At 39.9% G+C, this 26,846-nt stretch overlaps 1 protein-coding gene across 5 annotated transcripts in view; it reads right to left on the reverse strand.

Annotated features, from left to right (window-relative positions):
* The window catches only part of rimkla (ribosomal modification protein rimK-like family member A), an 80,849-nt gene that overhangs the window by 16,966 nt on the left and 37,037 nt on the right, over positions 1 to 26,846 (reverse strand). The window lies entirely within an intron of this gene.

Here is a 26,846-nt window from a genome sequence, read left to right on the forward strand (position 1 = left end):
TGTCACAAGAACATGAGTATATTTTGCATAGTTTTCAAATATATCACTTACCCAATTCCAAGTAGGTACTGCAAAACAGGGTTAATAGCAAATAGGCACAGAGAATCTTTGGGTTATGCAAGGATTGTCCAATTCCGAGAACTGTCCATAATCTGATTTTTCCCACAATTCAGAAATGAATCATAAACCCCAGTATTGTTCGGAATATACTTCCTACAGTTCATTCACTCCATCAACCATCTTATGTTAACCTTAATATTACCCATAATTAATTGAACATATACTGTATCCTATCAACGAAGAGCATGAAGCAGTTTAATATTATCTGTTAGTCTTCTATAAAAATTTATGTAGGAAGTTGCAAGTTGCAAGATTTCTGTAAGTCTGGTCTTTTGTAACCCAGGGAAACCCAGTACAAGGAGCTTGCATGTCTAAGCTATCTCTCTGGCACTCAACTCATTATTTCAGCACATCATAACTGGAGTAGATTAGTAAAAGGTTCTACAGAACCCATCACCTGTGAAAAGAACTTTGACAAACTAATAAAGCAAGGAAACACAGCTATTTTAAGTTGTAACAGAAGTATCTTCAGGAAGATACATACACAGATTGCACTGCAAATTTCCCTTCATTAAAATTTTGTAAATGAACACCACACTTGATTAAACGGAAAGGCATTGGTTAGATATATTGCAGCATTAAAAAGAGAAAATGCAATACAGAACTGAAAGATCTAGAACACAGCACATAGACCAGTACACACAGGAACGGGTGCTTCAGCACACAATGTTCTGCTGACCCAACTAAATTAGTAATCAAATGGCCAACTGAACTAATCTCTTGTGCATACACAATGCCCATATCCTTCCATCTTCCTCATATCATGTGCCTACCTAAACATCTCTTAGAAGTCCCTAATTTATCTGCTTCTACCATCACCCCAGGACATGCATACCAGGCACCCACCACTGTGTAAAAATCTTGCTCCTCACATCTCCTTCAAAATTACCCCCTCTCCTTAGATGCATGCCTCTGATGTTAAATATTTCAACCATGGGAAAAAGATACTATCAGTCTACTCCATCTATGCCTCTCAATTTAATAAACCTAATCAGATTCCCCCTCAACCACCACCTCTCCAGAGAATATAAACCAAGTTTGTCCAACCTCTCCTTGCAGCACATGCCCTCTAATCCAAGCAGCAGCCTGGTAAACCTCTTCTGCACCCACTCCAAAGCTTTAACATCGTTCCTGTAAGGTGGCAATCAAAACTGTATGCAATACTCCAGATGTGGCCTAATTTGAGTTTTATAAAGCAGCAATATAACTTCCTAACTTTTGAACTCAGTACCTTGACTAATTACAGCAAGTATGCCGTAAGTCTTCTTAACCACCTTGTCAACCTGTCTTAACTACCTTTAGGGAGCTATGAACTTGGATTGCAAGACCTCTCTGCTCATCAATATGTTAAAGGTCTTGCCCTTAACAGTGTACTGTCTCTTTACATTTGACCTACCAAGGTGCAACATTTGTCTGGTTTAAGCTCCATTTGCCATTTCTCTACCCATATCTGCCAATGATCTATAGTCTGCTGTATTCTTTGCCAATCTTCTATGCTATCCACAACACCACTAATCTTTATGTCTTCTGAAAACTTACTAACCCACCGATCTACATTTTCATCCAGGTCGTTTATATATATTACAAACAACAGAGGTCACAGTACAGATACCTGCAGAACACCACTAATCACAAACCTTCAGCTCAAATAAGTCCCTTTGATCACTACTCTCTGTCTTCTATGGGCAATCCAGTTCTGAATCCAAATGGCCAATTCACCATGGATCCCATGTATCTTAATCTTTTGGAGGAAGAATCTAGTTACTTTTAAGGATCAAATTACTTTTCATGTAGAAAAGCTCTAATGCTGATTCTCTGCCAGGGAGCAACATGGTTCACAGATTATGCACATAATTGTAAGAGTAGTTACTTCTAAAATGGTTTTGAAAAGGCTGTGGAAAAATTATTCCTGAGTCAAAGTTTAAAGTTCAAAATAAATTTATATCAAAATACATTTATGTTACCATATACTACCTTGAGATTCATTTTTTGCAAATAATTACAGGAAAAAATACAAAAGAATTTTAGGAAAAACTATACACAAACATCCAATGTGAAAAAGGCAGCAAACTATGCAAATAAAAACACAGAACTTGAGTTGAAGTGTTCTTAAAAGTGATCTGTAGGTCACAGAATCACTTCATAGTGGTGAATGAAGTTATCCATGCTGGTTCAGTAGCCTAATGGTTGTAGGATATTAACAGTTCCTGAACCTTTCGGTGTGGGACCTAAAGCTACTGAAACTCCTGCCTAACAGTAGTAGCGAGAAGAGGGCATGGCCTAGATGGTGGGGCTCTTTGATGATGGATGCTACTTTCTAGAGGTAATGGTCCACGTAAATGTACAAAATGGTGGGGATGGCTTTGCCACCACTTTCTGTAGCCTTTTCTGTTCCCCGGCTTTAATGTTTCCATACCAGGCCGTGATACAACTAGGATACACATAACTGTGCATCCATAGAAATTTGTCAAAGTTTTTAGCAGCCTGCCAAATCTACACAAACTTCTGAAAAAGTAAAGGCTGTGTGAAGCCAACTTTGTGATGACACTTCTGTGCTAGTCACAGGACAGATTCTCTGATAAACTGTATTGACATCAAGGAATTTAAAGCTACTGATCCCTCTCCACCTTCGTCCACCTAATGAAGGCTGGCTCCAGGACCTTCAGTTTCTTTCTCCTGTAGTCATGATCAGCTCTATGCCTTTGCTGACACTGAGTGAGAGATTATTGTTGTAGCACCACACAAGATTTTTAATCCTCTTCCTATATGCCCTTGATTTGGCCAACAGTGGTGTCATCAGCAAAGTTAAATTCAGCACTGGAGCTGTACTTAATCACACAATCATAAGTATAAGGTGGGTACAGCAGGGCAAGCAATTCAAGGATCCATCATGAATATTTTCATGTCACAATGTGGATTTTGTTAACCTGCTAGTTTCTCCACTGTAATATAACTACCAGTTCTAATAGTTGTATTTCCCCAGTAACCCGCAACACCACCACTTTCTCATTTCCTGTCAGTGCCCTTATGTACAGACAAGTCTGTATCTAGTGTCACTGTATGTACATACAATCAATGTATATAAGCTACTTCATGCATTTTTAAATTGTTGTGGTCTTTCATCTTACTGTGTTCTTTTGCTGCATTGATTAAGAGTAACAATTTTGTTCTTTATACCTGTATAGTGGAAATGATATTAAACCATTTTGAACTGAAAGTAATAAATATGAACAGAATTTACCATGACAAAGGGCAGCCTATCAAATAATCAATTTAAAGGTCTTGTCACCCTTTAATAATTGCACCAACACGCCAAAAGCATTTTGAATATTTGCTTCCCCTTTGAAAATTAGAAAACTTAACCAAATGCAATTTAAACCTATTATATGCAATGCTTTCAGATGATGATATGGATTTTATACCCAGGAAAATTTTAACATATCAGTTGGTCAATTTGAAACACTTAGGTCTCTATGGCTTTATATCTTTAAGAACTTGTAGAAAGCTCAATATGCCCATTTTTTGGCTGTCTCCTTCAACCAGAATAAGACAGTTTTAGAAGTTGAGCAAAGTTTACTGATTACTGAATCAGCCTGATAAGCGTTTGCTGTAATCAGCATTGTTATGATTCATGACAATAGAAATTATTTCTTCCATAGAAATTCCTCAATAGTACACCCTTCGATAAACATTATTCTTCCCTCAGCAACAGTCCAGATAAAACTATAATGGTTAGCATCCTAAAATATTCACATATTTGTTACACAATTTTGGATGAATGATTTACAATATCAAACCACCATTTTTAATATTGATTAAGCAGTAGTTTGGCTTTTAGAAACCAAGTTTGAAACAAATAGAGACATACCTAACAGGATTATAAATTCACAACTGAAGTACATTTGGGGTTTTGGAGATATTTAAAAATGTAAATGGCAGTCACAATACACACACATATATTACATATATTAGTTAAAAGGGTATTAAGAAAAACAAATTACCGTGTAACTAATTTAAATGAAGTACAGACCAAATTAGAAGACCATCAATACCTCCACAATACTACAAAACTGTGTTAGTTCCTAATAATTAACGACTGAGGAATTAATCCAATGTACACTGCCACGTTCTTTTGATTGTCTGTAAATGGAAAAAAAAAGTCAATGCAGACACCTAGTTCAGATAATGGACTGGCTTCATACAATGCTTTTGATGATTGTATCTGCCAAATCTTCATTTTTATTGTAACATTCAAGACAATTGTCAATATCTTCGCAATTCCTAACTTGAAGTAGTGGAAGTTTCATTTTCACTCCTAGATGTTTCTGGCATCTCCAAGCCTGAAAGCTTGAAAATGCAGTGAGTAAAACAGTTCTGAATTGTCCGTTTGCTTACTTCAGTGATATCTGTGACAAAAATCACTGTTTTAAAAAAAAAAGACACAACCAATGCTATTAAAAACCGTTTGCTCCAAGTATGGTGTAGTGCAGGGGTAGGCAACCTACGGCACACAGGCCGGATCTGGCCCACGAGCAAATATTGGGATACTATGCTTATCTGGCCCACGAGCGATTTTTCCTTATTCTGAGTGTTTCACACGACTACACTGATGGACATGCATGGTGTCTTGTTACACTGGCCCTAGGTTCCGTTTTATTCCAAACCAAACACTGGTATAGACGAATGACGGGAAGGCAGACACTGAGTGCCGAAATTTCCAAGACACTTGGACACTAGATTACTTCTTCATCGAGCAAGCTAGGAAACCAGTTTGTCTCATTTGCCTAGAAAATGTTGCTGTGAAGAAGGTGGCAGATATCAGGCGACATTACGAGACCCACCATAGTGGAAAGAAAGCTGCAAGTGTGGGAGTACCAGCTTCAAAAAGGAAACTGTGCACATTTCCCACTTTTCAAAAAAGTAAAGCACAAGATCCAGGCATTTTTGTGAATATGGATCAAGAATTGAGAAAAGAGTTTTCACCTCATTTTGCTGACTTTCGCTTGCATGCATATGAGTTCAAGTCGTTTGCTACTCCATTTGATATGGAAGTGGACACTGCATCAGAAATTTTTCAAATGGAATTGATTGCGATGCAGTGTGACAACATATTGAGATTGAAACTTCATTCTGAAGATGTGTCAGTGCTTGACTTCTATAAAAAATATATTCATCCAAGTGGGAAGTATCCTAACTTAGTGGACCATGCAAAAAAGATGACATTATTGTTTGGCAGCATTTATCTGTGTGAGCAATTATTTTCAAAAATGAAGCACACCAAGAACCATTTGAGAACAAGATTGACTGATGCCCATCTGGATAATGTCTTGCTCTTGGCATCAACAAGTCTGACACCCAATATTAAGAAGCTTTCAAGCAACAAACAGCATCAAGTTTCACATTGATTTATCGACTGTTTGCATCAAAATTTTCTTTTTTATTATACTTAATTTACCACCATTCAATGCATCATGTTCATACATTTTATGTTTAAAGATTCTTTGTGTCCTTTTAATAGATTCAAAAGATGCCTTGATTGAAATAAATTGCAACTGAACTGAGTTCTTTGATTACTAATCGGCATCCTTGGTTAAGCACAAATGATTTTAAAGTTCAAGTGGGGTATACCAAAAGAGCTGGGATTTCAGACTGTAGGCCAGAAGTGCAGTTGGAGTGGGGACTGGGGTCTACAACAGCAAGGTCCATGAAATTAAAGCTGAGATTCATTATGCCTGTATATTTTGTGCTCCCTTGAAACTCACTGGGTTTACTGGAAAATTTATTGTACTATTGCTACAAAACAAGTGGGGGAAAAGTGCCCTGAAAATGTGCTAGACCAGCACCAAATTACCACCAATGCTGGTTATTGATGTTTTACTGTACTGCATTTCAGATGTATGTGTTCTTATCAATGGCATATACAACCTCAAAATGAACAATAGCATTGTTAATTTTCCTCATTATGTGTAGCACTTGCATACCATTTTTTGAAAATCATTCACTAGGAACCCAACCTTTCTGGATGTCAGTGTTTTGAAATCTTTCACCATTTAAGCTAGTTCTAAAAAAATTATTCTTGTTAAAATGGACACTTTTCCCCACATAGTCCTGCATTTGGCATTATCTTCGTCCACTCAATCTTCCTTTATATACCTCTCTTCACAACTTACTTTCTTTCCTACCTTCGTGTTATCAGCAATTTACATACCACCTTTAGTGCACCAAGTAATTTAAATAAACAGTAAAACATTAACATTCCAACATCTATCCTCAAGGCATATTGCTCATATTTACCAATTAGAGTAAAAAATCCCTATTTATTGTCAACCAATAATCTTTCCACACAATAAGCTTTCACAATAACAGATATCCCACCTCTCCTGGAAGTTCCGGGACTCTCCCACATATCGATAGCAGCTCTCTGACGCCCGGAAATGATATACAATATCCCGGAAATAGATTTTTTTGAGAGGGGGAGGGAGAGAGAGAGTGAGAGCGAGCATCCTGATTGGTCTCTCTTTGTGCTAAGAGTGGTCCCCAACCACCAGGCCGCGAGGAAACAATACGATTTGGCGACATGAAACAATATGAGTCAGCTGCACCTTTCCTCATTCCCTGTCACGCACTGTTGAATTTTGACGCACGCGAGGTCATCAGTGACCCAAGACATGCAAAGGAATGGGTCCATGACCCATTTGTGAATGTCTCCGGTGAATCATCCATGTCAGAGTGGGAAAAAGATCAACTCCTCCAGCTTGCAAATGACGGCGGGCTGAAAAGTATGTTTGACATAACACCTCTGCCGGCATTCTGGATCAAAGTCAAGGCTGAATATCCTGAGATAGCCACGGAAGCACCGAAAACATTGCTTCCATTTCCAACATATTTCAGCGGAGTTTTCTGCAATGAATGCAACGAAAACTAAACTGCGGAATAGACTGGACATAAGGAACCCCCTTCAAGTATCGCTGTCTCCCATCACCCCTCGATGGCACCGTCTCGTTGCAGGAAAACAAGCCCAAGGCTCCCACTGATTCAGCGATATTGGTGTGTTGCAATGATTTTATATGTTCATACAAGAAAAACACGTGCTGTGTGTTTAATATCCAAACGTTACTTAAAATGTTATGATGCTATTGACTTATAGCTACATTCATGCGAGGAAAATATGCGCTGTGTTTGATATTAAATTCATTAGATAAACCCCTTTAGAAATGAAATTGAGCGTATTAGCCACTTACAAGTGACTTATACTTGACTTATCACCTATATTCCGGTCACGTTTAACACACCCCCCCACCCCCACCCCGGCCGGTCCGCAAGAATATTGTCAATATTAAACCAGTCTGCGGTGCAAAAAAGGTTGGGGACCCCTGATTTAAACTAGCTGGCTAGCTGCCAAGGAGCTACGCTATTGATGTCCTACGTGATGAGGCCAAATTCCCTGTAGACTTGCTTAAAGTTGTAATAGAATAAACATGATAAAATAAGTACATATTTTAATGTCACATTTGCTGCATATAACCAATTTGGTTTACAGATTAGACAAAATCACTAAACGAAGTATTACATACACCCTTGGAGGTCGATGGGGGGGGGGGGGGTGCTACCTCCCTGAAATGAGTTTTTGCAGGGTGGGATGTCTGTAATAACTTTTGCTGCACCTTAACAAATGCCTTCTGTATATTAAGCTTTGCACATCATTGGTTCCCCATTAACTGCAGCACATCACTTAAGAGTCACAAAGTTGTACAGTTTATAGAAATAGGTTATTTGGCCCAACTTGTCTCTATCAACCATGATGCCAACCTATGCCCACATTAGGCCCCTATCTCTCTACTCCTTTCCAATCCAAGTACCAGCCTGAATGCCTTTTAAATATTGTAACAGTATACATCTCTACCTCTGGCAGGTTGTTCCAAATAATAACCACCATCCTCTGTTTGGAAAGACATACCCCTCAGATCCCTTCTAAATCTAACCCCTCACCTCAAATCTACGCTCTCTAGTTTCCCCACCACCCTAGGAAAAGGGCCTTTTATCCTTGCTACAGTACTGTGTAAAAGTCTTAGGCACATATATAACTAGGATGCCTAAGATTTTTGCACAGCACTGTATTTGTCAACGTGGAACAGAATGCGAGTTTTTAAATCCGGTAGGATCAAAGGATGTTGGGAATGGTGAGGGCGGATCCTACGGGAGGGGGGTGGGACAGGTGGCATAGGAAATATCGGTGGGGGGGGGGTGCACAGGTACAGACACACCCAGCCCTGAGACACCAGGCAAGGCCATTTGATTCCAAACAACTGGTTTATTAATGATTACAGAATGTATCTCTGGTGCTTCCTGCTCCCTCCCCTCACACTTCCCTTCTCCCCCCCAACCATGATTGCCCACTCCCTGCAACACACACACACAAAATCCTAGAGGAACTCAGCAATTGACATTTCTGGCTGAGACCCTTCAGCAGGACGCAGGGTCTCAGCCTGAATCAGTGACTGTACTCTTTTTCTGCTGAGTTCGTCCAGTATTTTGTGAGTGTTGCTTGGATTTCCAGCATCTGCAGATTTTCTCATTTGCGATTCCCCTCTCCCTGTTCCCTGTCCTCTTCCCACTACGCCAGCAAGAGATCCATACCAGAATCAAGTTTATCATCATTCACATCATGAAATTTGTTTTCTTTTTGTGGCAGCAGTACAGTGCAATACATAAAATTACTAAAGTATTGTGCAAATGGCTTAGCACCATAGCGAGATAGATTTGTAGAGAGACAGACACACACAGATACATATGCCTAAGACTTTTGCACAGTACTGTATGCCCTTCCTAAATCTATGAGGTCACCCTTCAACACTACATTGCAGTGAGAATAAAACCAACTTAAAGCAGTGTCTTATAAGCAAAGTCCCCATTCCAGGCAGTACCCCAGTGATTTTTTTCTGCACTTTTTCTTATGTTACCATATTCTTCCTATAATGCAGAAACAAGAGCTGTGCACAATACTCTAGAAGTGCAGCCTTATCAGTGTTCCATGCAGTGCCAAAATCCCATTTCTCATCGTCAATGCCTCAGCCAATGAATGCTTCTTCACTACACTATCAACCTGTGTCACCATTTTCAGACAGCTATTAATTCTTACCTTGCAGAAGCAGAATTGTTTATAATATGTATTGGCCCATGAGATTAAAAATCTTAGTGGCACATAATTCTGTACCAAATCACGTCAATACTCTTTCCCACTTACAGAATGAAAAATAATGCATCACACATCTTTTTTTCATCAAAAGGTAATATTTGATGTGGACTGAAGGAGGTGGAAGTAGGCCATTCAGTCCTTCACAGCCACTCCACCACTCAGTAAGATCTGATAAAAATACTCTTGCAATTTTCTACCATGTTGATGATTGAACTAAAGTAGGACTTGACTCTCAAAGTAGTTAATTCAGAAAGTTTTTTTTAAAACACCGAGGTCCTTCTTGAATATAGCACCGTTTTCACCTTTCTGACTTCAACAAATTTCTGACACCTGACAAAACTATCTAATTCTCCATTAATAACATAAATGCTGTGTCGCGTACCCCATGACGGGTTGAAGAACCAGCAGAGATGGAAAACACTTTGGAGTCCAGTATTGCTATTAACTAATGGTATCTATTAGTAACTACGCAATACAGTAATATAAATGCAGATAAATCAAACAGATTAGCAATGATTATATATAAGTAAGCATATCAGTAAGTGTGGAACTATATGAAAACCAAGCTTCTTCAAGTCTAGGGATGATGAGTAAAGATAGATAGTCTTACGATGATGAGTAAAGTTCAGTTGAATTTGAGGTATTGAGTTGAGTAGTGATGGGGGAGGGGAGGGTGATGGGGAGAGAGTGGGGGAGAGAGGGGAGATTCGAGTCTTCAGGTGAGCTGATGTTGGTCTTCCTGCTGTCCTCCGAAATCCTTTAAAAGTCACCGACTGTGACCACAACAAAAGGGGACCGTTCTTTTGTGGTGGAGCTATCAACCCAGACGAGGGTTGGACATACAAATAACTCCCCACCAGTCACGCCCTGTTCACACTGCGAGAGCCACTGATCGGTCCACCTAATCAATCCTCCAAAAAAACTCACTTTTTCCGTGGGCACAACAAAGCTCATTCAGTGTCCAAAATCATGTGTTTGAGGTCTATCATCTGACCTTCTATTTATCTCACCGTACTGAGTACCAACTGTCACTCAAACAGCTCCTCCCTTCTCTGTCTGTGTGAGAACGTACAAGCAGGCGATGTCCTTGGGAAAGTATAAACAAACTGCGAGCAGTCTTCAGCTCTCTCTCTCTCTTAAAAACAAGATGTCGATGTTAAATAACTCTTTCTCTCTCTCTTTTCAAAAGCACAGTTCATAAGGGTAATCGAGCACAGTTCATAGGTAATTCAGGACCCCATCGCAGCTATGAATCCAGTGGGGAATTATTTTCCGTCCTTTAATTTAGCTGGGGTTTCATCTCATTGGCTCTTGCTGTGTAATTATTTTGCGGGGAGGAATGAGTCATACTTGAGTACTTTAATCCCGTGGATGGCATATTTTGAAAGCAGTTCTACATATTCAAGATTTGGGAAGTATGTCTATCGATAATAAAGAATCATTTTCCCTTGTTGGAGTTTGGCATCTGCATAAGTTATCCAACTTTCCTGTCCTGTGCTACCGAGGCTTACAGTACTAACAGTAGGGGAAGTGGTGTACAAACTTGCATGATACAATGAATAAAATGAATATGAATAAGAATAATGGTCTTTTATCTGTCATATGTTTGTAAGTTGCACATATGCAACTTAGCAGCAAGAAACTTACAAAAGGTGAAAAGACAATAAAAAGCAAGGGAAACTGATTGTTTTTATGGGGCGGGGAGACTAAAGTCATACTAATGGTGATACTTACAGCTAGTGTATGCTTTATATTGCCTGATGTATTTAGAAAAGCAGATAACTGGATAATGAGCAAGTAGGCCATCTGAATTTTCAAGGCCCTCTTGAATGAGATTTACATTTTAAAAAACTATAAGTTATACATTTTCTTTTGATAATGCTTTGTTTAATGGAAAGATAGAATGAGTGACTCTTTGCACTAGTCATTCAATAACTACAGGGAAACTAGGAAAGAACACAATGTCTAATTTTCTTAGTGTCACAAAAAGTTAAATTTACACCAACTGTCCCAGTTTTCTGTCAATTAAATAAGAAATAGTTGAGTGTACAAGTGCAATTCCAAGGCCACCAGCAGGCTAGGGATACTTTTCAAATGGGCAAACATCTGTTATAGACAATGCGTGGCACTCTATCTAGTAGGTTGCAAGACTCTGAACACAGAATCTAGATTGATATGCCAGTGCATTGCTGAAGTAGTGCTGTATGTAGGTGACTTCACGAGGATGATTCTTTAAATTGTGGCCTCATCCACCCTTTCTAATGAATGTGCAAGATACTCAGACAATATTTCAAGGAAGAACTAGGGACCACTCCACTGGACTAATTAATATCGACTCAAGTTTAAAAGAAAAAGATAAGCCAAGGATTGTTATATTAGAGCTATTGGACCCTTGTGTACAAATCAGTTGTCAAAAATCACAATACAAATGCAGAGTTTCCTTTCTCTAGTGGACCAATTTAATTTATTAATTACTGCTTATGACATTATATTGGCAGAGGATGCAGTTGGACACAACTGTCAACTAAATTTAAATATTATAAGCATTCTAAAATACATTTTTATCAAACTGGAGTTGCTTGAGATTGACTTGATCTGTAGCAGAATTAGAAACCTATACAAAAACATCCGGATGTTCATAATGGAATTAACCTTTTTGTAAGTCCGCTTAAACACATGATTGTCCAATTATGCATTTTCACTATTTTACTTGTCTGCATCTTTATCCACCACATAAGTCACCTCCATTTGGAAATAAAACAGTTCTTTACTTTCTACAGACTATAACAGGACATCTACAATATGCAATGTCAGTAAAAGAAAACAAAAAATATGGTAGGGTTTGTGGTGGCTGGGCACTTGAGATCTATCACAAAACAGAAAGACTGTTTACATAACATGATTAAAAGTTTATACTCCCTACACAAATAACACTTCTTTGCCACATTAACCTTCCAGCTTTGAAATTGCAATTTTAGAATTAATTTGAAATGTCATATTTTTTTTTAAAAATCACAACAGTAAAATCTATTTGAAGGTCAAAGAAAATTTCATCAATTGTTTATTCTGGATTTAATTTGATTTGTTTCCCCTCTAACAACAGCTGGATCATGGCAGAATTTAGTTTTAAATACAAGTACCTTGGAGTCATGCAAATCAATGAATTAAAGCAGTGTATAAAACACTGTGGAGAATAAGACTTAGGCTACATCCACAATAGACCGGATAAATCTGCAACCGAAGCTTTTTCTCTTCTTTTTGACCCTCCGTCCACACTGAAATGGCGTTTTCCTCCCCCGAAAATGGAGCTTTTCAAAAACGCTCTCCAGCGTGAATAAGTCTGAAAACGCCTAATGGCCTGTGTAGTGTGTGTGCGGTAACCGGCTCTTTTTAAAAACGCTGTCATGACGTGCCAAAACAGATGGCGGTAGCAGCACAGCATTTCATTGATTTCTTGAATGCAACCTCCAACACCACAACAATAATGGCGGACGGCCTCATGCGTGTGTTGTTTACTTTATTGTCTACGTTAATTTCAAACCCCACACAACCTAACTCATTTCATTGCACATATTAAATACAACAAAATAATACAGAAATACACGACAAAAGGCAAACAAATGAGGTAACAGCAAATTTCACTTTTGCCCAGTAACAAGCCTTATTGCATTTAGTTGTAGCTGTCGTCCCTTTCATCGGTGAAGAAACTACGGCTGTAGGAAATGTTTCCAGGGTGATCTCTGTGGGAGTGGGGAAGATGTTGGTGGGGACCAGCCGGGGGTCTGTGTGTCCGTATGTGTAGCTATTGTAGTGGCTGTGAGGCTGGTATTGTGGCGGTGAAAAGTACTGAGGGGGAGCCATCATATTCCTCATCATTGCAAATCCCTCTGCAACAGAGTTAGTCAATTTTTCAATGTTCGTCGTCAGCTGGGTCATACTATCCATGAACTCCTTGTTGGTTGTCTCCATATGCTCTAGTATTTGTTTTTTTAGTTTTAAGTCCACCTGCGCGAGAGCCAACAGCCATCCGTCGTTTGGCAATTTCCTTTTAAGTTTTTCTATTCTGCAACTGGACAAACGCGCACCAAGTCTTTTACAGCGAGATTCCACACCAACATGTCAGCCATCACCTGTTGCTTGGTCCAAACTGTCGGAGTCGGGCATACTCGTTGAAGCGGGTGAATTCTGTAGATGTGTCCTGCGCATGCCCAGTAGGAGGAGATTCGCCCAAACACCTGTTTAAATGTGGAGGGAGGTATTTTCAAAAACGCCTGGTCTGGACGCCTATCGTTTTTACGCGAAACCGGCGTTTTCAAAATTATCCGGTCTAGTGTGGACGTAGCCTTAGATACCATTTTGATGCCAATGATACAATACATGATTTAAGACTGTCTGATTTGAAACTAAACCTCAAACTTGAAACATAAGCAAGAATATGTTCTGTTGGAATGGAATGTGAGTGTCAAGGTAGTGTAGCTGTTAGCGCAACACTATTTACAGCTTGGGGCAGAGTTCGGGGTTCGATTCTGACATCATCTGTAAGGAATATGTATGCCCTCTGTGGAACGTGTATGTCCTCTGTGGTTTGCTCCTGGTGCTCCAGTTTCCTCCTGCATTCCAAAGACGTATTGGTTACTAGGGTAATTAACAGGTAAGTGTAAATTGTCCCATGATTAGTCAAGGGTTGAATCAGGGGTTGCTGAGCAGCTCAGCTCATAAGGGCCAGAAGGGCCCATTCTGCATTGTATCTCAATAAATAAATACTCAAGGACTGACTGTAACATGATTCTACAGATGCTGTAAACATTGAGCAACACACACACACACACACACACACACACACACACACACACACACAGCTGGAGGAACTCAGCAATTCAAGCACCATCTTTGAAGGGAAATAAAGAGTCATCATCTCAGGCTGAGACCCTTCATCTGGACCTTCCTGATGAAGAGTCTCAGTCTGAAATGTTGACTCTTTATTCTCCTCCAAAGATGCTGCCTGACTTGCTGAGTTCCTCCAGCACTTACGAGTGTGATAAATTAAGGGCACTGTACTCCAACTCTGAGGTACAGATCCACTAACTTTAGTTAAAAAGAATTTCAGTTCAATAGAATGCGATGCTATAATTATAAACGCAAACAACAGGAATTCTGCAGATGCTGGAAATTCAAGCAACACACATAAAAATTGCTGGTGAACGCTGCCTGGCCTGCTGCGTTCACCAGCAATTTTTATGTGTGTTGCTTGAATTTCCAGCATCTGCAGAATTCCTGTTGTTTGCGTTTTTAAATTCACTACTGCGAAGCCTCTTCCGGTGATGCCTACACCGAAGAAGTTTAGATCCTCTCTTTGACAGGAGTTCAGTGAAACCATCTCTCACTGCTCCCCATCTGTAATTTCTTCGGCTCTTCAACTTTTCGACCACACTTTGACTCAGACTCGCTATCACAGCCATATATCCTTTCTTGGAACGTGCCTCCGTCGCCAACTTACTCCAGTTGGCTTTAGGATTCGTTTCCGAGCCTCTCAATTTGTACCTTCTGAGGATCCCAGGTACTCACATTTTATTGACTCTGCCTCTCGCCGCTTCTCCCGTCAAGCTCTGAAGGCGACTCTCTCCGCCATGAGGTGGTACTTGGTGTCCCTATCCCAGACCCTTCCACACCTTCGGGACACTTTCTTCGCTGTCTGCAATGGTCCTCCGTTATTTCATCCTCCGTCGGATTCACGCCTGCAATCGCCGTTTTTTTGACTTTGTCATGTTAGGCAAAGATCGCAAGATCCTACATCTACGGACTCCAGAGCCTGCTGGCCATGAAACTAGCAGGCATGAACTTCAGAGTGCCTCTGCTATTGATCTCGCCGGCTCCAACACCTCAGGGCATATTCAAAACCCGGACTCCAGCAACGACCATGGACACATTCAAAGTGAGATACTGCCTGGCCTGCTGCGTTCACCAGCAATTTTTATGTGTGTTGCTTTAATTATAAAGTTTATTTTATTTATTTAGGCATATAGCGTGGTATAAGCTATTTGAGCCACGCTGCCCCAGCAATCCTCAACAACACCAATTTAAGCCTAGCCTAATCACGGGACAACATACAATGACCAATTAACCTACCCGCTACATCTTTGAACTGTGAGAAGAAACCAGAGGACCCAGAGAAAACCCAGGAGTTCCACTGGGAAGACATACAGGAATTTCTTAGAGGACACTGGGAATGAACTCCGAACTCCAACACCCGAGTTGTAATAGTATCACAATAACCCCTACGCTAGGTATGAAAAAAGCCAGGTTCAAGGCATTTGGCTGGGGTTTTAATTTCATAACCAAACAGAATTCTCTTGACCAGTGACAAATTTTCAGACACAGGAACAGAGCAAATTTTTCATTTTTGCAGAAGTTTTAGAGTACAGTACTGGGTATACTCATAGATGTGCAGAAAAGTTACCAACTGGCTGCAGAAAGATTTACACTTGTATTACTTGTACTCAAAAAAAAAATGAAATGATCAAGAAATACTGTGCTGCTAAAAATGAAGGGGACACTTTCAAAATGCAGGTGTTCAATTTCTTTGGGATGCAGTCCATTTGGGAATCCAAGAACATGAGGGTGTAAATCACTCATTACAGATTAATTTTAGAATGAACAACATGCAAGGAAATATAACTCACCACTGACCAGAGTAAGTAAAATGGAAGCACTGATAAATTTAAGAAATTTAAGAAATAAATACAAAAGGGATTGAAAACTACGGATGAGGTGTACATTAGGCAAATGTACTTGATAAGAGGTTTATATGAACATTTAGGTAGACAATTAAATATCCAAAATTGCTCATTTCTAAACAGTTTATTCAAAATCAATTCCCTCCAATCTTGCAATATTATAATTTGATAGGACTGGAAAAGATAGCCATTCAACATTTTACATATTCTACCCCTTTGATAGTATTCCTACCTAGAATCTGAATTTGGCACTGTTTTATTTCCCTTTCTTTCAATTATGTAACTGGGCTCCTGCTCCAATACTGCCTATAACCAGTATGTTGCTGTTTGCTTAATTACCTTTGGTAACATTTGACACAGACCCCTCATTAACTGAACATGCATGGCTTTTCCTTAATCAATTTTACTGTAAACTCTTGAAAAATGGATTAGTTAGATATGAGCTACCATGCACAAAGCCATATTGACTATTCCTAATCAGTCCCTGTCTATCCAAATTCTTGCACATCCAGTTCCTTAGAGTACCTTCCAATAACTTATCCACTACTAACATCAGCCTCACCAGCCTACAATTTCCAATCCTATTCTCAGAGACTTTCTTAAGCAGTGGAACAATATTAGCTAACCTCCAATCCTCCAGTACCTCACCAGTGGCTAAGGACATTTTAAATACCTCTATTAGGGCCCCTGCAATATCTGCACCAGCCTCCAATAAGGTCTGAGGGAACACCTTGGCAGGGCCTGGGGATTTATCCACCCTAATTTGCCTCAAGACACCAAGTACTGCCTCCTCTGTAATCCGTATACTTCACTGCTGTTTTGCCACACTTCTAGAGACTATAAATTCAGAAGCAAAAAAATTCCATTTAAGATCTCCCCCATCTTTTGACTCCAGGTATAAATGCCCATCTGTGCTCTTCTACCAGCTGCACCATTTATACACTCCTCTGGCAGCATCAAGTTAGTTAACTCAAGTAATCAAGCTTGTGTTTACAAACTAATCACACTGTAAAATGTCTCAAAAATGTTACCCTTTTATTGTAGAGGTGAGCAGTTGTTTTCTTGAATTCAGAGGTGAGTACCACTACCATTTGGGTACATAAAATCTGGGCCATTCTCAAATTTCACTGACTTAGTTGCTCATGATGCTGAAGTCCCTCAGCATAAAACTGACAACCTCACTTGAGGTTAACATGGAAGCAGAAAAATATCACAATATGATTATCTCAGATTTTGATTTAAGCATATTGTTAGCAAAGTGCAGGAATGGCCATATACTACATACTCTTGACTTAGAATTTGATGCGGCTATCGTGAGAGAATTGAGGAACAAGGAGTTAGAATGCACAGTAATTATGGGAAAGACTGAAGGGAAGAAAGCAAGAGGAAGACAAAGGCAAATGATGATGGAGACTGCAGCCAGAGAACTGGAAAGGAATACCAATGAATTGATCCACTTCACCTGAAACAGGAGTGTGTGAGCCATGGCAGTCAAAGCTCAAACTGGGCACAGCACCTGATGATGATGATGATGATGATAGGAAGAGAAGTGAAGAATGGAGATGAGACCTGAACAAAAAAAACTGTTGGAAGAATTCTGCAAGTAAAACTCTGAAGGTCAAATGATGCATCAGTACAACAATTGCAGAAATATCAGCAGAGACTTCAGATTAAATATGATGAAATCTTTGGACCCACTTGAATTTTGTTTGAATAAAAATGGCTTCTTACATATTTTTGTCCCTTCCTACAAAAATAATACCTTTCTGATTTCCAATACTGAGCAAAATTCACTGAGAATTTGTAAAGTTTTTCTGGAATAGACAATGCAACATCTGGACAACTCTAAGGCAACATCCCCTGGAACAGCAGCCACAGAATTTTGCAACACAGAGCTACAGAAGTATACTCAAAGTTCTATATTTTCCCTAAATACACCCAGCATTGGCCAATACCCATCTAGAAATGGCTGCTGTAGCAAGGAAATTATTATGAATTATATTATGAAAAAAGCAAACTGGTTGAAACAAAATTTATAAAACAATTACTTAAAAGGTTTCTGTGGTCAATGGTTTAAAAAATTTTTATTGATTTGTTTGGTGTTCCTGTAATGTACAAACTCAAGTTTTCCAATGTTGTCCTGTCTACAGGTATGTTTCATCCTGTGCCTCATCTGTTGCCTCAACTCTTTTTTCTTCCATTCCAGTTTTAAGAAATGCAAGCTCCAACAACTTTTATATAAATGTCCCTCCAAAATGATCTTTCCCTATAAATGTCTACCACTGCCTCACCAGCTTATGATGGGCTTCATCTGCTACTGATACTCCATCATTCCCATTTCCTTGCTCACAAGCATTTATGGCAGACACTTCCTTAACTTTCTATCAAACCAAGTGACTCGTAAACACAAAATAATCTGCAAATGCTGGGGTCAAAGCAACACTCACAACATGCTGGAGGAACTCAGCAGGTCAGGCAGCATCCGTGGAAAAGATCGGTTGACGTTTCGGGCTGGAACCCTTCAGCCCCTTGGTATGAACATAGAATTGTCCAACTTCCGGTAATTCCCTCCCCCCTCCCTTCCTCTATCCCTATGTCACTCTGCCCCCTCCCCCAGCTGCCTATCACCTCCCTCACAGTTCCGCCTCCTTCTACTACCCACTGTGTTTTCCCCTATTCCTTCTTCACCTTTCCTGCCTATCACCTCCCTGCTTCCCCTCCCCCACCCCCTTATCCTTCCCCTTACTGGTTTTTCACCTGGAACCTACCAGCCTTCTCCTTCCCACCCTCCCCCCACCTTCTTTATAGGGCCTCTGCCCCTTCCCTCTACAGTCCTGACGAAGGGTTCCAGCCCGAAACGTCGACTGATCTTTTCCACGGATGCTGCCCGACCTGCTGAGTTCCTCCAGCTTGTTGTGAGTGTTGCTTTAAACCAAGTGACTCCCTCTAAATTATTTCATTACTAACTGTTGATATTATATCAACTGTTTCAATTTTTCCAGTCTTCTTACTCGATCCAATCCTCCTATAAACTTGCAGTACGTATCCAAAGGTCAATACCAAAACTGTCACTAACCACAATGGGCAGCACTGTTATTGCTCGGGAAATCTATCTTTTCCTTGCAGACACTACATAGGAATTCCTCAAACTGTCCTCTGAACTAAGACTCCAGACTCTGGTCCCCTCAATTCCATCCCTGTTAATATCCTGGGAAGTGACAATCAATCAGATGAATTATATAGAAACACAGAAAAACTACAGCATAATACTGGTCCTTCGGCCCACAAAGCTGTGCTGAATATGTCCTTACCTTAGAACTATCTAGGCTTTACCCATAGCCCTCTATTTTTCTAAGCTCCATGCATCCATCCAGGAGCCTCTTAAAAGACCGTATCGTTTCTGCCTCCACTGCCGCCGCCAGCAGCCCATTCCACGCACTCACCACTCTGCGTAAAAAAATTACCCCTGACATCTCCTCTGTACTACTTCCAAGCACCTTAAAACTATGCCCTCTCGTGGTAGCCATTTCTGTCCTGGGAAAAAGCCTCTGACTATCCACATGATCCAATGCCTCTCATTATATTCTACACCTCTATCAGGTCACCTCTCATCCTTCATCGCTCCAATGAGAAAAGACCAAGTTCACTCAACCTATTCTCTTAAGGCATGCTCCCCTATCCAGGCAACATCCTTGTAAATCTCCTCTGCATTCTTTCTGTGGTTTCCATGTCCTTCCTGTAGTGAGGCGACCAAAACTGAGTACAGTACTCCAAGTGGGGTCTGACCAGGGTCCTATATAGCTGCAACATTACCTCTCAGCTCAATCTCATGATTGATGAAGGCCAATGCACTGTATGCCTTCTTAACCAGAGTCAACCTGCACAGCAGCTTTAAGCGTCTTATGGACTCGGACCCCAAGATCCCTCTGACCCTCCACACTGCCAAGGGTCTTGCCATTAATGCTATATTCTACTATCATATTTGACCTACCAAAATGAACCACCTCACACTTATCTGGGTTGAAACCACCTGCCACTTCTCAGCCCAGTTTTGCATCCTATCAATGTCCCACTGTAACCTCTGACAGCCCTCCACACTATCCACACCCCCCAACCTTTGTGTCATCAGCAAATTTACTAACCTGTCCCTCCACTTCCTAATCCAGGTCATTTATAAAAATCACGAAGAGTAGGGGTCGCAGAACAGAACCCTGAGGGACACCACTGGTCCCTGACCTCCATGCAGAATATGACCCATCTTCAACCACTCTTTCTCTACTGTGGGCAAGCCAATTCTGAATCCACAAAGCAATGTCCCCTTGGATCCCATGCCTCTTTACTTTCTCAATAAGCCTTGTATGGGGTATCTTACCAAATGCCTTGCTAAAATCCATATATATTACATCTACTGCTCTGCCTTCATTGATGTGTTTAGTTACGACCTTCCTTTGACAAAGCCATGCTGACTATTCCTAATCATATTATGCCTCTCCAAATGTTCATAAATCCTGTCTCTCCGGATCTTCACCATCAACTTACCAATCACTGAGGTAAGACTCACTGGTCTATCTCTACTCCCTTTCTTGAATAATGGAACAACATCTGCAACCCTCCAATCTTCCGGAACCTCTCCTGTCCCCATTGATGATGCAAAGATCATTGCCAGAGGCTCAGCAATCTCCACCCTCGTCTCCCACAGTAGCCTGGGGTACGTCTCATCCAGTCCTGGCAACTTATCCAACGATGCTTTCCAAAAGCTCCAGCACATCCGCTTTCTTAATATCTACATGTTCAAGCTTTTCAGTCTGCTGCAAGTCATCACTACAATCACCAAGGTCCTTTTCCATAGTGAATACTGAAGTATTCATTAAGTACCTCTGCTATCTCCTCTGGTTCCATACACACTTTCCCACTGTCACACTTGATAGGTCCTATTCTTTCACGTCTTATCCTCTTGCTCTTCACATACTTGTAGAATGCCTTGGGGTTTTCCTTAATCCTGCCCGCCAAGGCCTTCTCATGGCCCCTTCTGGCTCTCCTAATTTCCTTCTTAAGCTCCTTCCTGTTAGCCTTATAATCTTCTAGATCTCTAACTTTATCTAGCTCTCTGAACCTTTCATAAGGTTTCTCTTTTCTTCTTGATTAGATTTACTACAGCCTTTGTACACCATGGTTCCTGTACCCTACCATAACTTCCGTCTCATTGGAATGTACCTACGCAGAACTCCATACAAATATCCCCTGAACATTTGCCACATTTCTTCTGTACTTTTCCCTGAGAACATCTGTTTCCAATTTAAGCTTCCAATTTCCTGCCTGATACAGTAGCGTAATTCCCCTTACTCCAATAAAACGCTTTTCTAACTTGTCTGTTCCTATCTCTTTCCAATGCTATAGTAAAGGAGATAGAATTGTGATCACTATCTCCAAAATGCTCTCCCACTGAGAGACCTGACACCTGATCAGGTTCATTCCCAATTCCAAATGAAGTACAGCCTCTCCTCTTACGAACTTATCTACATATTGTGTCAAGAAACCTGCCTGAACATACCTAACAAACTCCACCCCATCTAAAGCCCTCACTTTAGGGAGATGCCAATCAATATTTGGGAAATTAAAATCTCCCACAACAACCCTATTACTATCACTCTGCTCTAGAATCTGTTTCCCTGTCTGCTCCTCGATGTCCCTGTTACTATTGGATGGTCTATTAAAAAAACACCCAGTAGAGTTATTGACCCCTTCCTATTCCTAACTTCCACCCACAGGGATTCTGTAGACAACTCCTCCATGACTTCCTCTTTTTCTGCAGCCGTGACACTATCTCTGATCAACAGTGCCAGCCCGCACCTCTTTTGCCTCCCTCCCTGTCCTTTCTGAAACATCTACAGCACATAAAAAGTGCATTTATAGGATCAGATCAGAGTTTGAGTATTCTGTGGAAAAAAATCAGTTGATGGCATGCTCATTTACCTGGATGAAATCATTTAAGATGAAGCAGCCCTCTTGGCTGATCATCATCATCACCAGGTGCCGTGCCCAGTTTGAGCTTTGACTGCCATGGCCTACACACTCCTGTTTTGGGTCAAGTGGATCAATTCATTGGTATTCATTTCCAGTTCTCTTGCTGCTGTCTCCATCATCATTTGTCTTTGTCTTCCTCTTGCTTTCTTCCCTTCAGTCTTTCCCATAATTACTGTGCATTCTAACTCCTCTTTCCTAATCACATGTCCAATGAAGTTACGTTGCCTTTTCATGATCTTATACATTATTTCTCTTCTTGTGTTTGCTCTGTTCATGACATCCTCGTTAGATATTCGTTTCGTCCATGATATTCTTTGCATCCACCTCAAAAACCACATCTCTGCTGCTTCAATTCGTTTCCTCATATCACTAGATATTGTCCAACATTCTGAGCCTTTTAACATAACTGGATAAACATAACATTTCAGTACTCTGAGGCGGGTTGTCATGCCTAGTTTAGTATTGTCAGTATACTCTTCGTTCTCATAAAGGTGTTTTTTGCCATCCGTATTCTTCTTTTGATGTCCAAGTCCCACCTGCCATCTGATGTCACCCAGCTTCCTAAATAGCAGAAGTTCTGTACTTGTTTTATGTCTTCCCCATTTATTCTCAGCCTACAGATAGGATTCTCCTTCTTTTTGGATATCACCATACAATCTGTCTTTTCACAATTGATAGACCCATTTTTGCACTTTCTTCAACAACTATATCAATTAAGTTTTGTAGTTCTTCCTCTGTACTTGCAACTAACACAGTGTCATCTGCATATCTGAAATTATTGATGTTTTCACTGCCAACTTTGATTCCCAAGATGTCTCTTATTTTTTGTAATATTGTTTCACTGTACACATTAAATAAATCAGGGGAGAAACACACCCTTGTCTAATGCCTCTCTTGATTTTTGTAAACTGACTCACTTCTCCATCTATCCTTACAGCAGCAGTTTGTTCCCAGTTCAGATTTCCGATTAGGCAGAGGTCTTTCATATCTAGATCTAGAGTTTTCTGTAATATTTCAAATAACTTATTGTACTTCACTTTATCAAATACTTTTGTGTAGTCAATAAAACAAACAAAAATCTTTTTGCACTTGAATAGCTCGTTCTGATAGTATCCTTAACATCAATATTGCATTTCTTGTACCTTTGTCTTTCACAAAACCACATTGTTCTTTACCTATTTCAGCTTGTATCTTACTTTTAGCTCGTCATCAAAATTCTTAGAAGTATCTTGGTGATATGACCCATTAAACTTATGGTCCTATGTAATTCACATTCTATTGCTCCAGCTTTCTTAGGAAGAGTGATAAACACTGATTTTTTTCATCTCTTCCGGTATTATTCCAGTCTCATGTCATTGATTAAATCAGTAAGTTTTTCCAATTCCATAATCTTCAAGGGCGATAATTTGTTCTATTACTAATTCATCAGGACCTGCTGCCTTTCCTTTCTTCATCTTATTTATTGCATTATGAACTTCAGATTTTAAAATACTTGGACCTTCAATGTTTTTCTTAATTTCTGGTTTTTTGCCTCGATCATCTTCAAACAATTCCTGAATATACTCAGTCCATCTGTTCATAATCTCATCTTTTTCAATGATAATGGTACCGTCCTTTGCTTTCAAACATCCACCTGAAGAACAGAGGAGCTTTTTACCAGTGATATTCTTGATTTGTTGATGTAACCTTATTGGATCAGTAATAAGGATTCTTTTTTTTTGCTCACATTCCTGGTTTAACCAACCTTCTTTGGTTTTTTGACATAAGCTTTTAACTTTTTTATCTAAGGACTTGCATTCTATCGGATTTGCTTTCTTCCATCTCCTTTCTTCCATTAGATATTTGATTTCATCTGTCATCCATTTATTCCTTGTGCTTTTTCCTTTTTTAGGAATCACTGACTTTGCTGATTCTACCAAGGCATCCTTCAGAGAGTTAAATTTCATTTCTACATGATTGCTATCATCTTCAACAGATTCTATTTCTAGACTTTGAAATCTATTCCTTACTTCAATTGTAAATTTTTGTCTTAAGTTTTCTGTTTAATTAATTGCAAGTAGTCAAGGGATTGTTCAGGTTTTTGCTTCTTTAGTTTTTTAAGTTTTACTTTTACATGACATACTACTGGGTTATGGTCACTATTACAGTCTGCACCTGGATATGTTTTGCATTGAGTCACTAAGTTTCTAAATCTTTGGTTTATAGTAATAAAGTCAATTTGATTTCTAGTGTTATCACCTGGACTTTTCCAGGTCCACAAGCGTCTTGGATGGTTTTTAAAGTAGGTATTCATAATGACCTGATTATTCATCTTGCACCATTCTACCCATTTCTCACTTATTACTTCCCCCTTGTCCAAATTTTCCTATGGTATTTCTATCAGCACCTTGTCCTGCTTTAGCATTTAGATCTCCCATGACAATAACAATATCTTGAGATTTGCATCCATTCTTTGCTTGTTCAAGCTCTTCATAGAATGTATCTATAAACTCATTTGTTCTCCATCTGTTGTTGGTGCATATACCTGTATAATTGCTAAATCAAATGGTTGTCCTCTGAATCTAACGAGGAGCACTCTTTCTGATATTGCCCAATGTCCTAGAGCACTTTTTGCCATGTTTTCATCCATAAGAATTCCTGCTCCATTAGTATAGGATGTTCCACAAGAATAAATTAGTGTTTTATTTCCATGCTGACATGTTCCAGCACCTATCCACCGAACTTTGCTAATTCCCATGATGTTAATCTTTAGTCTTTCCATTTATCACATTGTTCAATCTTCCTGCTTGATATAGGGTTCTTACATTCCAAGTGGCAATAATTTTCTTTTGTGTTACTTTAATTTTATAAGCAGTAGTTTGATGACGGTCGGGGATCCTCTGCTGACCAGAATCAACCCTACCAAGCGAAGCATCTTCAGAATTGTCTTGAAGATCCTCTTGATGCTGTTGTTGTGTGATATATTTTGTGAGTTTGACCATGGTTTTCTTAGCAAATAGATTCTAGGAAACCTAATATCTAGCACTGGTGGTTTACTATTGCCTACCATTGAGCGAACTAAAGAAATCGCCATTTCTCTTCCCAAATGTCATCCGCCTGTACTATAGCCATTGACATTTGAGGTCCTAGCTCATCTGCCTTCTCCGTCACAAGTTCAGTTACTGAACCTGCCGGATCTGCCATTGACCTTCATTCGTATCCTGAGCAGGAACCCTTGCAGGTGCTACCGTTCTGGGTCAGAGCGGCCCTGGGAGCAATGAATGACTAAGGGGTAACTCCACTTTCCCCAAAGCTCTGAAAGTCCCCAATCAGAGTCTCATCAACGGTTGCAGTTTAGAGTCATACCCAGAACTTTCTTGGCTAACACTTCATTCAATACAAGCTCTCAATCCCTCCGAAACTAATTCACTGACTCAGCAGTTGTACTGTCTGCAAAATAGCATCTCCTAAACCAGTACCCTCTACTAACAAGAATGATAAAGCAATCTTCTGCAAGTTCCTTCTAAGTCCCACACACAAGAGCACAACAACAGAACAAAATGCCAAAGAAGATCATTCAGCCTAATGTAGTTGATATGCATTCACTAAAATCAAGGCTGACCTTCTTAAATTGGCACCACTTTCTTTTATTCCCTTAATGTCTTAAAAAATATAATCTATTGATCCAATAAGCAACTTAATCCCTTTTGCCTTCTTGGGTCTTGAATTCCAAAACATTTACCACCCACTGGGTGAAGAAATTGTTTCTCATCTTCATCACAATGGCCAACTACTTATTTTGACTTGATGCCAAACAGTTATTTTATTCCATCATTGCAAGATCCAACAAGAGTATCATTACAGCAAGGACTTCAGCAATTCAAGCCAGCTTATCACCACATTCAGAAGCAGGTTTATTATCAATGACAAACAGTACGTTGTGAAATGTGTTGCTTTGCAGCAGTACAGTACAATACACAAAGAACAAGTTACACTATGAAATATAAAAAAAATTTTAAATATGCAAAAGGAGAACAGGAGGTCATCTTCATGAGTTCACTGTCCGTTCAGAAATCTGATGGTGGAGGGGAAGAAGCTGTTCTTAAAACTGTGTGTGTGTCTTCAGGCTCCTGTACCTCTTACCCCATGGTAGTTATGAGACAAAGGCATATCTGGATGGTGATGGATGTCAACTTCTTGAGACATTACCTTTTAAAGATGTATTTGATAGTGAAAAGCTAGTGCCAATAATGAAACTGGACCCTCTATAGCTTTTCTTTCCCAATCCTGTACATTAATATCAGATGGCAATGCAACTAATCAGAATGCTCTCCATGGTACATCTGTAGAAATTTGCCAGAGTGTTCGCTGACATACCAAATCTCCTCAAACTCCTAATGAAATATAGCCACTGGTGTTCCTTCTTCATAACTGCATCAACATGTTGTGGTCCAGGACAGATATGTTGACACCCCAGGAACTTGAAGCTGCTTACCCTACTGCTGATCCCTCGATGAGAACTGGTGTGTGTTCTCCTGATTTCCCCTTCAAGTCCACAATCAATTTCTTTGCCTTAATAACACTGAGTGCCAGGTTGTTGTGGTGACACCACTTAACCAGTCAATCTATCTCACTCCTGTACACCTTCTTGTCACTTTGAGATTTTTCCAATAGTGAATCAATGAATTTGTGGATGGCGTTTAAGCCATACCTAGCCACGCAGTCACAAGTGGAAAGAGTAGAGCAGTAGGCTAAGCACACATCCTTAAAGTGCATTGCATTGACTGTCACCA

Source organism: Mobula birostris, chromosome 27 (genome assembly GCF_030028105.1).
Source record: "Mobula birostris isolate sMobBir1 chromosome 27, sMobBir1.hap1, whole genome shotgun sequence".
NCBI classification, from domain to species: Eukaryota; Metazoa; Chordata; class Chondrichthyes; order Myliobatiformes; family Myliobatidae; genus Mobula; species Mobula birostris.